Source organism: Xenopus tropicalis, chromosome 2 (genome assembly GCF_000004195.4).
Source record: "Xenopus tropicalis strain Nigerian chromosome 2, UCB_Xtro_10.0, whole genome shotgun sequence".
NCBI lineage: Eukaryota > Metazoa > Chordata > Amphibia > Anura > Pipidae > Xenopus > Xenopus tropicalis.
Genome location: NC_030678.2, coordinates 58,844,484 through 58,861,557, shown reverse-complemented (window position 1 = coordinate 58,861,557; position 17,074 = coordinate 58,844,484). Strand labels below are relative to the sequence as shown.

The following is a 17,074-nucleotide window of genomic DNA, read 5'->3' as shown; positions in this document are numbered from 1 at the left end:
AGCGATGGCCAGAGAAGAAAATGGTCCCTGTTTGTAAGGCTTTGTAAAGGCTCATAGAAGATGTATTAATTTTCTGTGTTATCTCTGTAGAACAGGTATATTTGTTTTGTTCAGTCTGTATGTGTTTTACTGCTGATGTTCTGGTCTGCCTCATTTGTGTTGGCTGCTGTTGTACCATAGAGAATGAGTAGTAACAAAGATTATACTCAGAACAGATTGTACAGCAACTAGATTTATGAGTAATTGTGTGTATTTTCCCAGAACTAGCCGTCAGGTTTACATTTAGGGACACCAGTAGTAAAAGACCACAGATGCAGCTGCTTCTAGAGACAGGCACTTGGTAGATCAGAGGGTATAATAGCAACACAGTAGCTGTATAGTGTTCAATTACTACTCAGTTTTGCTAAGTGCAAATTAAGATTTCCATGTCCATAATCACCATGTTTTTTAGCCACAATGCAGTGTTTTTTGCAAGAATTTCCGTGTAATTGTGGGCATGCTTCCACTTCAAATTAGTGCTCCTTTTGGTAAATCACACACTCATAAGTTATAGTTCTAACAAGGTAAAAGAGTATCTCTCCATTAGCAGGACAAACAGGCAGTTTAATACATATAAACTGCCATGGTTTGGCCACATAGTATCAATTTAAATTACTTTTTTGCCTAGGACTCTCAATTCACTTTCTAGAAAGAAAGGGAGAGGAAACATCCTAAAATAATAGATTCCATTCTTACAAAGCCAAAAACCATGGGAAGATTTGGAGTACCAAAGATGTTCTGCTACTATGAAGCAAGTTGACTAGAGGCAATGATTACTTTGCATTTAAACTTGCTCTGGTTAGAGAAAGTGAGAACCTTTGTATGTGCCACTACCAGAGAGCATATAAAATAATATACAGATTGTCCTATACCACCTACCATCTTTCAGTAGTGTTGAGGGTTTCTGTGGGTAGAGAGTATCTTTCATACACAACCTAGTGGATGTGTCAAGGGCTTTGAGAATTTGGGAAATGGTGGCAGAGACAATCCACTGTAGGATTATGTTTAATCCCAATTTATCCTAGGTCTGAAAATATATGCCTTAAATGTTCAAAGCCATATTATTATAACTTTTACTATGTTATTGTGTTGCAAGAAAACTGCCATTGACCCCAGAAAACTGGCATTCACCCTAGATGTTATCATGATTATCATTCTTTACCCCCATTTATGTGAAGACTGTGTCTTTCTCTCATGCTATCCTGGGGTCATGATGCATTCTGCACCCTGCGCCAGATTTAAGGTTGTTCCTGTTCTTTGCTTTTTGCACTCTGACCCTTTTGGTCTCTGAGTTATTGGGGTTGGTGTATTAATATTGCCACAGAGATAATAGGGATATTTACAACTGTAATCCAGAACTGGTAATTGTACTTTCATTATTGTTTACTAAGTGCCATGTCAGCTGCTTTCCTGAAGTAGTGGGCACAATGTGTGTATTGTGTGCTACCACAGAAACTACAACCCAGTGGTGCATAGGAGCCGTTTTACTTGCAAAAAACAAATTACTTGGTATAGAATGCAATTGATGTATAAGACAACTTATCCTTAAATGATATGTTAAAAAACTTCTGAAAATAGACTATTAACTGGAATGGAATCCTTGTTCAATTTCCTCATATCCAACATTTGGCAATACATAACAATACTGCATAATTGGCTATTAATGTATTCTTTACTTTTAAGCACTGCCACCCACAAGGGTCCAGTGGTAGAACATATTCAGCAGATCTTTAACATTTGTGTGTTTGTGAGAATATTTCATAGAAAATGTCCAAAAGATGCAGACCTTTGCAAATAAACAATAGCATGCTAATGTATACCTTTATAAGAAATGATTGTCTTTTTAGTCATATGTGGGTGATTCAGTTGCAGTGCAAGGGTTAATAGGCAGCATGGATACATATATTAGTCCTTTGTACTTGGTATGGCCAAATTGCACTGATAGGATTGAATTTGATTTGGGAGGGTGTATCAGCATTTTCATTTCCCGATGGACAATGACTTCCTGTATTTTAGTCTGAGGCACTGGCAGGGTTTTCGGCTAAGTAGAAGCAATGATTTTCCTAGAAGAAAAAATGGTAGATCTTAGTGGATAGGTGTCTGTTGCTCTAATGGCGAGGATATCTGAAAAGAAGTAGTCGGTAGCCATCTGGTAGCTGTGAGAACCTTACTTTAGTAGGGAAGTGGAGCACTGCTGCTATAATTAAAAAATGATCACACTGGCTGTCTATTTTTCTGTATGAATGTATATCTTGAACAGCACTTTATATTGCCATTACAGCTGCTGTGTTCCTAATAATGGCAAACATCTCATTTGAACAATTAAAGGCGATCCACAGCAAATACTCTTCACATAGATTTAGTAAGATATAATTCTATGTGTGTGTGTGTGTGGGGGGGGGGGGGGGGGGGTTAGTACAGAGTTTTCAGCTATATTTGTTAGTTCAGCCATATTTGTTAGTTAGGCCAATCAAGGAGATTGTCCAGACTAAAGGTGGCCATACACGGGCCGACTATAGCTGCCGATATCGGTCCCTTGGACCGATTCGGCAGCTAATCGGCCGTGTATGGGGAGAGCAGAGCGGCCTGGCCGACCGATATCTAGCCTGAAATTGGCCAGATCTCGATCGGCCAGGTTAGAAAATCTGGTCGGATCGGGGACCGCATCGGCTCGTTGATGCGGTCCCCGATCCGACTGGGGCCAAACGATCGGATTATTATTTTTTTTACCTAAATGGTCCCCGATATCGCCCACCCGTAGGTGGGGATATCGGGGGAAGATCCGCTCGCTTGGCGACATCGCCAAGCGAGCGGATCTGCTCGTGTATGGCCACCTTTAGTTGGCAGGTAGTGATAGTTGTTATGACAGTAGATTAGAATATACTATTGCAAATTGGTTACTTAAAGCTGACTGCTGATACAGGTAAGGGATCCAGGATGGCAAACCTGTTATCCAGAAATTAGGATAGCCAGGCAGAACAATACTTTTTTGTTTATTTTATGTTTAAGTGATTTTTAATTTAATTTTTTGATCCAAATTACAGAAGGATCCCTTATTTGGAAAACCCCAACTAACAAGCATTCTGAATAACAGGTCCCACACCTATATATATATATATATATATATATATATATATATACACTGAATATACACTGTATATAATATAATGATGTTTGTATCAAAATACATGCATTGCTTTAATGTTTTAATGCTTTTTATGCAGGCTGAATTTGTTAAATGTTTCCTATAGTTTAAACTTTCTTTATACAGTAACAGTAATTAGCTAAAATAACTCCCACTGTTAGATAATGCTGTGGTGGTGGATATCGATAACGTCTAATACCTGGTATAAATACCAAGTGAAAGCTAGGCAAGGACAGAGTGAACTTCACTTCCATCATGTCTCTGGCAGAACTATGTGAGGAATGTTAAGCAGGCCACAGAAATCCTGAAGTGGAGTCCATGGTAGACTATAATAACAGCCCCTGCAATTCCTGTTTACCAGCATACTGAATTGCTGGCATACCATGTTCCTTTAGCTGAATATTTATGTAAACAAAAGCATTTTCCCATGTAAGGTGAATATATAGACATTTATTTGCCATTCCTTGATATGATTCATATATTATATATGATATACATTTATATACTGGTATGTGTGCTGTTTTAAAACAACTCCTTGTTGCATTTAACTAAACACACTCTTTTAGGTGGGTCTTGCTGTAATACAGAAGGAAAGGGTTTCTTTTCCTTCACAGTAAAATTGGTGCCAGTGATTCTCAGAAAACAACAGTTAACTTATAGCTGGAACTTGTTCTCACAACAGGTCACAAAGATCTAAGGCAGTCATACTCAGGTATGCACTCTACCCAATCTGCCCTTAGGCTTAATGGATGTAGAGCTTATGAGTAGACACACAGAATGGTGGGGAAATGGTGGGGGAATGATGGGAAAAATAGAAAATGAAGAGGAGCTGCAGTTCCTCTTTACTTCCTCATTTGCCAATGCACCATGAACTGGCAGACCGTTCATCAACATATAAAATTATGAAACTTGCTTGATTTCAGAACCTTTTGTTTTTTATTATTATTGGTATGAGTATGGCCAGTTTTACAGATGGTAAACAAGTAAAATCCTCTCAGATGTTACAGTGAAATGCAGGATAGTAGCTACAGTGAGGTATCTAGCTCGTCAGTACAAGGCCTTCAGAGTTTTGTTCCCCTGGAATTCCCTCTGCCTTTAGCCATGACTTTTGGGTGGTTCACACCTGCGGTACTAATCACTTTCTTCTTGTTCTGCTAGCTTCTCTACCTCTGCTGCTAACTTCTAGAGTGATCTTTAGTCAGAGAAAACCCAGCTGATATCCTTGGGCATATAAGGAACACCTCTCTGAACATACCCAGCCTATAGTTAGGCCAATCCTGGCTGTAAGAGAAGGATGCAATCCTTACCCCCATGAACACATAATTAAACATTGATAAATGTTATACCTGGTTTATTTATGTCAAGAGATATATTGGTAGCATTTCCTTTTAATAATAATATTTTTCTGCCTCAGAAAGATCTTCAGATATAAGAAATGAAAGTAATGTACAAATAGCAGCACTAATTGGTAAATCTGCACACAAGTGTTATATATATATATTAATTCCTCTTGTTCTGTCAATTATCATATTGTTGTCTGTTGTGGGCTTGTATGTTATCAATGTGTATCTTGTACTTTATTTACTGTGGGTGATTCAGTGCCATGTGTAACAGGATATACAGGGTTAAATTATTCTGTAATTTGGATACTAATCTTGTTATAGTCCTTTGAGGCACTAATGACATTCTGTCTGCTGAACCTAACCCCTTTCAATATGGTAGCTCCACCCCTTACTGTGTTTCCTGTCCTTACCGTCAGGGCCGCCATCAGAAACCACGGGGCCCCTCACAACAAGATTTTCTGGGCCCCCCCCTCCTCCCACACTCCCAATGGCCCCTCCCCCAGTGACCCCTCCCATCAATACAAAGGACATACAGACATTGGTAGCCAGGGCCCCCCTAAAACATTGGTGGCCAGGGGTTACATTTTGCATTGGTGCCAGGGCAGGCACCCCCTAAATCATTGCTAGCCAGCCCAGGGCCCCCTAAAACATTGGTGGTCCTCCCCCAAATTACTCATACTATGGCCTGCTCTCCGCTGCTTCCTTCCGCATCCTTCGGCTCCCCCCCAGCATCCTCCTGTTTCCCTCCAGGCCCCTCCAAGCATCCTCCAGCTCCCCCACAGCATTCTTCAGCTCACCCCCCAGGGCCCCCAAGTATCCTTCAGCTCACCTCCCAGGGCCCACAAGTATCCTTCAGCTCACCCCCCAGGGCCCCCAAGTATCCTTCAGCTCACCTCCCAGGGCCCCAAGTATCCTCCAGCTCACCTCCCAAGGCCCCCAAGCACCTTCCATTTCCCTCCTTCCCGGCCCCCAGCAGCCCCCACCTCCGGTGATGTCCTCCTCTCTGTGCCGCGGCTCGCTGCTACTTCTGTGCTTTTATAAGGTTGCGGCCCGTGCGTGTGACGTCAGTACGCACGGGCGCAACCTTATAAAAGCGGAGATGCGGCAGAGAGCCGCGGCACAGAGAGGAGGATACAGCTAAAGACAGGGCCCGGGCTTGATGAAAGGGGGCCCGAGCTAAGGAAACTCTAGCGCGGCCGGGCCCCCTTTAAAGCTCGGGCCCGGTACGATCGTACCCCCTGTGCCCCCCTGATGGCGGCCCTGCTTACCGTGTCTGCATATTCATACCTACAGCTCAGCAAGGTTATCAGACAAAGGTATGAGATAGCATACCTTCTGAGGGGAGGCGTGAAGAAAGTCAGTAGACTTCAGGAGTATATTCTAAGGGGTTTATGAGTGAATATATAGTTTTTAGGAGACTTAGGAAGAGGAAACAACAGGCAGAACGAGTCATGAAATCCATGGAAATTTTAAACCCCCTTAAAGGTGAGCAACTACAGTATCTTTCTCAAATGAAGGGAAACTTAGAGACCAACATCCCTCCCACTAAGGCCCATGGAACTCTTATGGGACCATCAGCCCCACTGGATTTGTGCAACCTGGAGAAACAATAACGTCAAGGATTGCAGTATATCAGCCTATCTGTGGCTTGGCTACACATGGACTGTCTACGGGACACTCAGGGCAAATCCTACCAGTTGGTGGCACTAACTCTGTTGAATTTATGGCTTAAAATGGCACCAATATCTTGTGCTACTTGCCGATTAAATTACTAGAAAATTCTGTCCCTGACCTCTAAGTTCTCTTGCCTGATAAATATACCACGTTATGGTGCATGGGTCAAAAAGGCCTGTTACACATTACATATGGTGTCTCTTGACCTGCTTTTTAAATTCCTCTTGTTCTGTCAACTATCATATTGTAGGTATCATAAAATAAAAAAAGGAAAAGAAGAAAAATGGAGAAAAAAAACATTACCAGAAATACATAATCTTAAAACAAGAAGTAAACTTGTGGAAGCAGTGTTGGATGTTCAGTCACAATTCCATAATTGTTGAAATGCTAATGTATGAACTTATTTTCTTGCGGAGCCATCACTATTTATGGCTTTGCAATTACATATTTAGGAAGTGTTTGTTTTATGACAAACTGTTTATTAACATCTGGTTATATATATGACATTTTGGATTTTTTCAACATTTTTTTGCATTTATTTATGAGAGAGACTTAACTAATAAACCCACTTACGCAAAGTAAATGTAGATGTGGGGATTTAACACCCACAAAAAAATAAATAAATTTGGCAAGTGGTGAAATGAATGAATAATTAAATAACATTGGTAATAATTTGGGGTTGGACCCAGCAATGTCTGGCTGTACTTTTCAAGCTTGCTGTGTATTTGTGGTGTGTCATAGCATTTCATTTTCATTACCCAGATGGCAAAGAGTTCATGCTTTTCCGGCTTTGTGCCATATGTTGTGTGTTATTTGTGTATGTCATGTCTATAATTGTTACTCAGCAGAGATTCCTCTCTAGCAGTCATAACATGGCTACATTTTGATAACTTGTGCTAATATTAGAATCATGTGTGCTTTCCTCATTAAGAGAATTTTGAGAGCCATTAATGTAATTAAATTCCAGTCGTCATTAATTTTGCATCTCAAAACCTAATTTAGTATCTTTTTTTCCTAGTTAATCTTTAAATTACATTTTAGTATAATGAAGCTTGATATTCTGAGACTATTTGCAGTTGGTCTTCATTTGTTATGTTTTTTGTGTTTTCATTTTTCATGGTTCAGTTTTTTGTATAGGAGCTCTCCAAATTTGCAGTTGGTCTTCATTTGTTATGTTTTTTGTGTTTTCATTTTTCATGGTTCAGTTTTTTGTATAGGAGCTCTCCAAATTTCAGCAGCTGGTTATCAGGGGCCAATTTACACTAGTAACCAGGCAGTTTTTGAAATTAATGACTGGAAGATAAATAGTAGAATGTGTTAATAGAAAGATAAAACCTGGAAACAATAATTCAAAAATCAGACTGATTTCAAAGGTTGCTAAGAAGTGTTTAAGAATATGAAAATTCTTTAATGCACAAAAAACTTGAAGGTGAACTTTTAATTGATCAACCCTAGCTGTCTCTGTATTCTGCCTGATGAGTAAGTCTAATTCTTTCATTAAAGGTATGGGATCTGTTTTACAAAAAACAGCTATCCAAAAAAATATGAAATTCAACAGTGCTTACTTAAAAAAACATTTCCTCATTTTTAAATGATTGGCTTTTTCTATAAGTAATGGTAAATTAGATGTACTTGATGATAACTAAGCCATATTAATAGAAAATAATCTATTGTATCTAATCTATGCATATCCTTATATTTACATTTTTTTCATTTATTGGCTTGATGGTTTTACAACGCTGAAACACAAACAGACAACTGAGATCTGAACAACTGAATTGAGGTCGAAACTTCAGGTTTCAAGCATGTACCTCTAAAATTTATATTAGCATGAAAGATTTGAATTTTTCTCTGAAATGTTAAAGGGGAAGGAAAGGTAAAATCACTGGTGGATGGCAAAATGTTAGGCACTGTAATCGTTTACCTTATACCCCAGGTTGGGGCTCTTGGGACTGACACATGTGCGGTAAAGAGAAAGACTACTGCACATGTGCAAGCGAGGAAGAAGGAAGAGGATCACTTGCTAGCAGCTACCCTGGGCTGGTGTGGTTTTCTCTTAACACAAGCACCAGCCTGGGGTATAAGGTAAGTGACTACAATCTCTGGGGGGTGCCTAACATTTTGGCACCCCTCAGTAATCGTACCTTTACTTCTGCTTTAAAGGGGATGTTCACCTTTACAAGACACACTGTTAATCAGCTTCTTCATGTAAAACATATTTGCAATTTATTGTGATTAAAAAATATGCATAGTTTTTAAGTTATATACCTTGTAGCATTGCTGCAAACCTGCAGAAGCCTGCCTCCTGTGGATTACATAGAATGCTGTAATAGCTGCAGCCCAGTCTTGCAATATTGTGCAAGACAATTCCTGTTGGTGCTTATTTGCATGTTCTTGATCCAATTGGCTGTTAACATTAGACATGATTAAGCCAATCAGATCACTAATATGCAAATGATTATGAAGAAGCGAATGCGCACAATTGTTTAATTGCGCCACAGTGTTCCAGATTTAGGAGAAAGCATTTCGGACCTGTAGGGCTGCAATTCACCGCTTAACTAGGTATCTTAAAAACCATGCATTTTTTCTGTGTAATAGTTGTTTAAGAATATGTCTTGTAAGGTGAAAACCCCATTTAAATGTATAAGTATACCCTTAAAATATTTATAGTGACAGTTTAGTTGCCTTGCTTGTGTTGCCTGGATACCATTTTTTAACTTAACTCGCTGCAGATTATGAATGAATGCATATTTGTGCAAATTTAGACACCTTGCAGTTTACCAGCTGCAACTGGGCTTTGCAGTCTGCACTCCATACCTTGTGCTTTTGGGCGCAGCTTTTGGGGCAGGTTTGAAAGTTGAGAAACCCATGGTGCTCTATGCCGTTTTTTTTTAATTTGCACCCTAGTTTATACTTTGTAAATGATCATCTGACCTCTACTTTGGGGTACCTAGTAACTGTACTAATTAGCTAGGAAGAATTTTGCTCCAACATTGCTTGTATTCTGTTTTTCCTGCAAAAACACCCCTTTTACAAGTGGCAATATTTGATAATATATATCTTTTTCAAACAGTATTTTTCTCTGTTTATGTGCAGCTGAAAATGGCTTGAATACTTTTCAGTTATACTATGGTTAAATTGTATAGTTAACAATAACAAATGCTTTCCCCACCTTGTTAATGCCAGAGATTTCTTAAATTGCTTTGTCACATTCTTAGCATTCAAATTGTTCTTACATTTTTGAATTTTCTGTGTTATTCTCTTTTAAAAGGGCCTGTCACCCAGGCATTAAAAGCTGTATAATAAAAGCCCTGTTCATATTAAACATGAAATCAAAATGTATTTTTTTTACTAACACATCCATACCCATTATAAAAGCATTTAAAAATTCTAGCTGTCATATATTGCCTTCCCTGCCTCTAGGACTTAGGCATAGAGGTGCGGCAGACAAATACTTTTACCCTCCATTCAGCACTCACTTCCCTCTCCCTCCTCACCATCTGTATGTATAGCCAGTGCATGGGCATGGACATCAGGCCCCTGTTCTGGCTTATAAACAAGATTTTGGCATGATGCAAAGCTTTCCTTACTAACAAAATGGCACCTACCTGCTTGCTGTAGTTGTGTAATTACTGAAAAGACTGAAGAAACAAAATTAAAATCATTTATATAGTGTAGGTAAAGTTTATTATGCTTGACTAAAAAAGAATTTTACATTTGGAATATTTCTTAGGGTGACAGATCCCCTTTAACATACTGCAGGAACTTGTACTAAGAGTAATTAATCCCCATCCCCCACTTTTTTATAACCCCCTGAAATAGCCCCCAGCATAACTTGGTTTCACTGTGGATAGTTTCAACCCCACATGTTTAATTTATTGTGTTTGGTAAATCCAAACACGTGATATACAGGGAGCTAGTTTAAAAAAATACAGTTCTTAAATATATAATACTATAATTACCCATTACCTCAAATGACAAAGCAGTGTCTGGTTCAGCCTGCTGCAGAACAGACATTTCTTTTTCTGTATATCCAAATTCCAAGTGGAATTCCTCCAACACCCAAAAAAAAATATATATATATAGTTAGGGGTTAATAGGCTTCTGATAAAATTAACCATAGTGTGGGTGAATGTGATAGGGGTCACATGGGGTAAAGTTAATATCAGGAGCAAAGTTTTCTATACTTCTTATCACCTATAGCAACCAATCAGCCGGTAGCATTTTCTAATAACTTGTTTAAAAGCTAGCATCTTATTGGTTGCTATGGGTGAATGATGAATAATATATGTAATACTATATGCTGTGAAATATTTCAGTGGTATATAAATGAATACTTTCTGGCTGTATACTTGGCCTCACATAGTGAGATGGACTGTCATTTTTAATGACCAATAGCTCTGTTTTCATCGGCGGGGACGCCCGGCGCGCCGTCTTCTCTCTGTGCAGGCTTCTCCCTAGTGCATGCTTAGGCGCATGCGCACTGGCGTGATGACGTCAGCGCGCAATAGCGCGAAATTCAAAAGGATTTAAAGGGACTTTGCCACTTTTTCATTGCCCGTGATAGGATTTGATTCCTAGTGCCTTCCTGAGCCTTGTTCCTGTATTTCCTGCTTGTGTTTTCCTGTTATTGACCCGGCCTGCTCCTGACTATTCTGATATCCGTAATCTGACCCCGGCTTGTACTTTGACTCTGATTTTGCCTCATCCTGCTGTTTGATCATCCGGTTTTGACCCTTGCCTGTCTGACTACGAACGTGCCTAATCCTTTTGCCTGATCCTGCCCGTTTCTCCCTAGATTTGTTCTTTCATTCCATGGCAAATCTTTATGATGACCCGGATCGCATATCATCTGCCAATTCGGCGATTCGTAAACTGCGCCAAGGGAGACGGGATGCGCAGGTGTATTGCACTGAATTCCGCCGGTGGGCAGTAGAAACTGGGTGGAACGATGCGGCCCTGCGCAGTCAGTTCCGTATTGGGTTATCCGATTCTATTAAGGATAGTTTGGTTAACTACCCCTTGTCGTCCAGCCTGGATGATCTCATGTCCATAGCCATCCAGATTGATAGGAGACAAAGGGAAAGAAGGAGTGAAAGGGGTCATACTACTTTCTCTGAGGTTACGTATGTCAAACCTGATTTAGCGTCCAATGTTAAGTCTTCAGTTTCCTCTGTGTCTCCACCTCAGGAGGAGCCCATGCAGCTGGGCCTTTTTCATCTTTCTCCTGAGGAAAAGACACGCAGGCGGACCCTTGGTCTGTGTATTTATTGTGGGGATAAGGGTCATTTTCTTAAGCAGTGTACTAAGAGGCTGGGAAACGCCTTAGCCTAAATGAAGAAGGGGAGCTTCATTTGGGTGCAGGCGTATCCTCTCCCCAATTTGCCTCCAAAGTACAGTTTCCAGTCAAACTGACCTGGCCTTCGGGCTCTATTGTCCGCTTTTGTGGACTCTGGGGCAGAGGGTAACTTTTTAGATGCCACGTTTGCAGCCAGACATGGCATTCCTGTGGTCCCTCTGGATGTTCCCATGAGAATTTTAGCGGTGGACAAAAGACCCCTAGGCTCAGGTGTGGTAAATAAGAAAACCATCTTTTTATCATTATGCATAAATGATTTTCATTGTGAAGAGAGAGCCCTTTTTCTGATCGAAGGTGCCTCTTCTCCTCTCATTTTGGGTTTACCCTGGCTCCAGGCTCACAACCCCCTGATTGATTGGGTTTCGGGGGAGGTTTCTCAATGGGGTGATAATTGAAGAGGTGTATGTATTTCTCCTGTTATTGCGACCACCTCATTAGAGGGTTTACCTGCAGCCTATTCGGCTTATGCTGATGTTTTTTCTAAAAAAGCTGCCGAGACCCTACCTCCACACAGACAGTATGACTGTCCCATTGATCTGGTTCCAGGTGCCTCCCCTCCTCGTGGTCGTACATATCCTCTTTCCCTACCTGAATCTCAGTCTATGAGGGAATATATCCAAGAAAACCTCGAGAGGGGTTTTATCCGGCCCTCTAGTTCTCCTGCAGGTGCGGGGTTTTTTTTTGTGGGTAAGAAGGATGGTGGCCTTCGTCCTTGTATCGACTACAGAGGCCTAAATAAGGTCACTATTAAAAAACGCTACCCCCTTCCTCTAATTTCCGAGTTATTTGACCAGGTCAAAGGCGCCAAAGTCTATACCAAGCTTGATCTTAGAGGTGCATACAATCTCATTCGTATTAGAGAGGGGGATGAGTGGAAAACTGCTTTTAACACCAGGGACGGCCACTACGAATATTTAGTAATGCCCTTCGGGCTTTGTAACGCCCCCGCAGTTTTTCAGGAATTTGTCAATGACATTTTCCGTGAATTACTGGGGGTATTTGTAGTGGTCTATCTTGACGATATTCTTATTTTTTCTTCTAGTCTAAATGAACATCGTAATCATGTTTGTGAGTCTTAAAGAGGCTAAGGGAGAATAACCTGTATGCAAAACTAGAGAAATGTACCTTTGAAGTCTCCTCTGTCCAGTTTTTGGGGTTTATTATTACTAGCAAGGGTCTAGAAATGGATCCAGGCAAGGTGAAGGCTGTCCTGGATTGGGCACAACCTCTCTCATTACGTGCAGTACAAAGGTTTCTTGGTTTTGCTAATTATTATCGCCAATTTATTAAGAATTTTTCTCTTATCGTGGCCCCCATCACGAAGAAGGGCGGTGATCCCAGCATGTGGTCCCCTGAGGCTGTACAAGCTTTTGAAACCCTCAAAAAAGAGTTCAGTTCTGCCTCAAATACCCCGATTCTGCACTCCCTTTCATTGTAGAGGTAGATGCCTCTGAGGTGGGTGCCGGGGCAGTTCTTTCTCAAAGGCACCCGATAACTAACAAGATGCATCCCTGTGCCTTTTTTTCTAAAAAGTTTTAACCTGCAGAGGTAAATTACGACATAGGCAACAGGGAATTGTTGGCTGTCAAATTGGCCTTCGAGGAATGGCGCCATCTTCTAGAGGGGGCTAAGCATCCGGTAACGGTCTATACCGACCAAAAAAATTTACTTTATATTGAGTCCGCTAAGCATCTGAATCCGAGACAAGCCAGGTGGGCCTTATTCTTTTCAAGGTTTAATTTTTTTCTAACTTTCAGGCCTGGTTCAAAGGATACCAAGGCAGATGCACTCTCTAGGAGTTTCAATTCTGTTTCCTCCGACTCTAGTGAGTGTACTCCCATCATCCCCAGGGAAATAATTGTTGCAACCTTGGAGTCTGACCTCTCTTCCTTATTGTCCCCTTTTCAATCTTCTGCCCCTTCTGAAACTCCATCTGGTAAATTGTTTGTTCCTGAAGAATTTAGGGAACAAGTATTAAGTGAGGTACATGATTCCAAGGTGGCAGGTCATCCAGGTATTGCAAAAACCATTTCTGTATTGTCCCGTCATGTGTGGTGGCCATCCTGCAAACGGGATGCTGAAACTTTTGTCAATTCCTGTTCAGTCTGTCAAAGGTCTAAGCCATCTCATCTCCGGTCCCAGGGTTTATTAAACCCCTTACCCATCCCGGAGAGACCGTGGTCTCACATTTCCATGGATTTTGTTGTGGAGTTACCCCCTTCTCAGGGTAAAACAGTGATTTGGGTGGTGGTCGATAGGTTCAGTAAAATGGCTCATTCATTACTCATATTTTTAAGTTTCATGGTTTTCCTGAAAATATTGTTTCTGACAGAGGGGTTCAATTTGTTTCAAGGTTTTGGCGTGCTTTCTGTTCTCTGATTGGTACAGAATTGTCCTTTTCTTCTGCCTATCACCCCCAAACTAACGGTCAAACCGAAAGGGTGAACCAGTCCCTTGAGCAATATCTCAGATGTTATGTATCCGATAACCAGTCCGCTTGGTCTGAATTGCTTCCCTGGGCAGACTTCCCATACAACAATGCTACCCATTCCTCCTCAGGGAGGTCTCCTTTCTTTATTGTTTATGGTTTGCACCCCAAAGCATTTTCTTTTTCGGGCTCTAATTCCCCTGTACCCTCTGCCAATTCCTCTGTCTTAAAATTTTCTGAAATCTGGTCGATAGTTCATGACTCGTTGTCTGCAGCTTCCCTAGCCCAGAAAAAAGCCGCTGACAAATCCCGTAGGGAGGCTCCCCAGTACAAGGTGGGGGATTTAGTGTGGGCATCAACCAAAAATATTAAGTTGAAGGTTCCTTCCCCCAAACTGGGTCCCAGGTTCATTGGTCCATATCCCATCATTGCAATAGTTAACCCATCTTCTGTCCGTCTTCAGTTACCTCCTAATTTCAAGATTGCTAACACCTTTCACGTTTCTCTTTTAAAACCTGCTTCTAATACTCGTTATCTGCCTGTTCCTCCCCCGGTGTTGGTTGAAGGTCAGCCTGAGTACGAGATCCAGGAGTTCCTCGACTCCCGCCTGGTGAGAGGTAAGTTACAATATCTTACCAGGTGGAAAGGCTTCGGCCCTGAGGAGAACTCTTGGGTCTCAGTTGATGACATCAAGGCGGACCGCCTCAAGAAGCAATTTCATTTAAGGTTTCCTGAGAAGCCTGGGGGTCCAGTGGCCCCCCCTAGAGAGGGGGGTAATGTAATGAAATTAGCCTTACCGGCACGGCGGGGACACCTGCCGCGCTGCCATCGGCAGGGACGCCCGCCGCGCCGTCTTCTCTCTGTGCAGGCTTCTCCCTAGTGCGCGCGCACTTCCGCATGTTTAGGTGCATGCGCACTGGCGGGATGACGTCAGCGCGCAATGGCACGAAATTCAAAAGTATTTAAAGGGACTTTGCCACTTTTTCATTGCCGTGATAGGATTTGATTCCTGGTGCCTTCCTGAGCCTTGTTCCTGTATTTCCTGCTTGTGTTTTCCTGTTATTGACCCGGCCTGCTCCTGACTATTCTGATATCCGTAATCTGACCCCAGCTTGTACTTTGACTCTGATTTTGCCTCATCCTGCTGTTTGATCATCCGGTTTTGACCCTTGCCTGTCTGACTATCCTTGATTACTGCCTGCCTCGACCCAGCCTGCCTGACTACGAACTTGCCTAATCCTTTTGTACCGTGATCTTCGGCCTAACTGACTTTTACTACAGTCGTGCCCCTTTGCTTGCCAGAACTCCTCGCCTTGTTCCTCTCATTAAGTCCAGGTGGCATCTGAGTAGCTGAGGGCTCCTCCCGAAGCCAAAGGCGGTCACAATACTGGTGAAGCCGAGCCGAGACCAAGGAACTTGGCATCAGTTCTGGTTTAGGGTGCCGACCGTGACACTTACATAAAAGTGAGGAAGTTATTTTCAAGTGTAGCTTTAGTTTATTATTTGCCTTCTGCAAAATTTTATTTTTAACTTTGTTTTATTGAACTTTTATTTGCAAAGGATTTTTTGTCAACAAAAACAGGAGCACCTTTCTGGGTCCATGTATGACACCCTTTATTGGGCGTTTAATTATCTAAAGCAGTGCTGTCCAACTTCTGCGGTGCCGAGGGCTGGAATTTCTCTAGCATACATGGTAGCAGGCCGCTAATGGAATCCAGTTTTGACCACTCCCCCTTTTTAAACCACACCCATTTTATCACAATGGTGGTAGTGCAGCAAAAACCCAAATGCTTGGTCCTTACTGCAGGGATATCAACCTTCATTCATATGTGAAAGAATTATATTATGTCATATTAAGACACACTCTTAAATCCATATGCCTCCTCATCCCCTGTGGATAGCACAGCAACCCCCAGCATATAATTACACAAATTAGGGACCATTTAATGGCTATTTCCAACTGCTAACAAAACTCCCAGAACAAACCCCTGCCAGGTTCACCTCCCACAGGCAGCATAGGGCAGGCAGAGTATGGCACACACAGGCAGCACTCTGCCTGCCCTTTGCTGCCTGTGTGTGCCATACTCTGCCTGCCCTATGCTGCCACTGTGTGCCATACTCTGCCTGCCCTATGCTGCCACTGTGTGCCATACTCTGCCTGTCCAATGCTGCCTGTGTGTGCCATACTCTACCTGCCCTACCCTGCCTGTGTGTGCCATACTCTACCTCCCTATGCTGCCAGCGTGTGCCATACTCTGCCTGTCCTATGCTGCCTGTGTGCCTTACTTTGCCTGCCCTACCCTGCCTGTGTGTGCCATACTCGACCTGCCTTATGCTGCCAGCATGTGCCATACTCTGCCTGTCCTATGCTGCCAGTGCATGCCATACTCTGCCTGTCCTATGCTGCCTGCGTGTGCCATACTCTGCCTGCCCTATGCTGCCTGTGTGTGCCATACTCTGCCTGCCCTTAGCTGCCTGTGTGTGCCATGCTCTGCCTGGCCTACCCTGCCTGTGTGACTATTCCTTTAAGGGCAGGGGTACAAGGGGACAAATCTCCGTTGTCGCGGACGACTAATCTCCCCGCAATGCCATCCCACCTGCCATACTCTGCCTGCCCTATGCTGCCCGTGTGTGCAATACTCTGCCTGCTCAATGCTGCCTGTGTGTGCCATACTTTGCCTGGACTATGCTGCCTGTGTGTGCCATACTCTGCCTGCTCTATGCTGCCTGTGTGTGCCATTGTCTTCCTGCCCTTAGCTGCCTGTGTGTGCCATACCCTCCCTGCCCTATGCTGCCTATGTGTGCCATACCCTCCCTGCCCTATGCTGTCTATGTGCCATACTCTGCCTACCCTATGCTGCCTGTGTGTGCCAGGCAGTACATACAATGTCTGAGGTGTGAACAGGTGAACAATGTGGGTGATTACAGCCTGAGCCTGAGGTATGAACCTTGCAGGGGGTGAATAATGCAGGGATTAAAAGGTGTGAACAAGACAGGGGATTACATTTTTAAACAATTCAAGGGGGTTACAGCCTGAATCTGAGGTGAGAACCATGCAGGGGGCCAGTTAATCTTAGTACTGATAA

General features: G+C 42.4%; 1 protein-coding gene across 2 annotated transcripts in view; it reads left to right on the top strand.

Moving 5' to 3' along the window:
* The window catches only part of wwc3 (WWC family member 3), a 127,069-nt gene that overhangs the window by 9,842 nt on the left and 100,153 nt on the right, over positions 1-17,074 (top strand). Inside the window, exon 1 of one of the 2 annotated variants that reach the window (XM_018091556.2) lies at positions 8,689-8,763. The exons of the other annotated variant lie outside the window; for it this stretch is intronic. The gene's annotated coding sequence lies outside the window, so the exon portion shown is untranslated. Of the gene's footprint in view, positions 1-8,688; positions 8,764-17,074 lie in introns of those variants that run through there. 2 annotated transcript variants of the gene reach the window in all.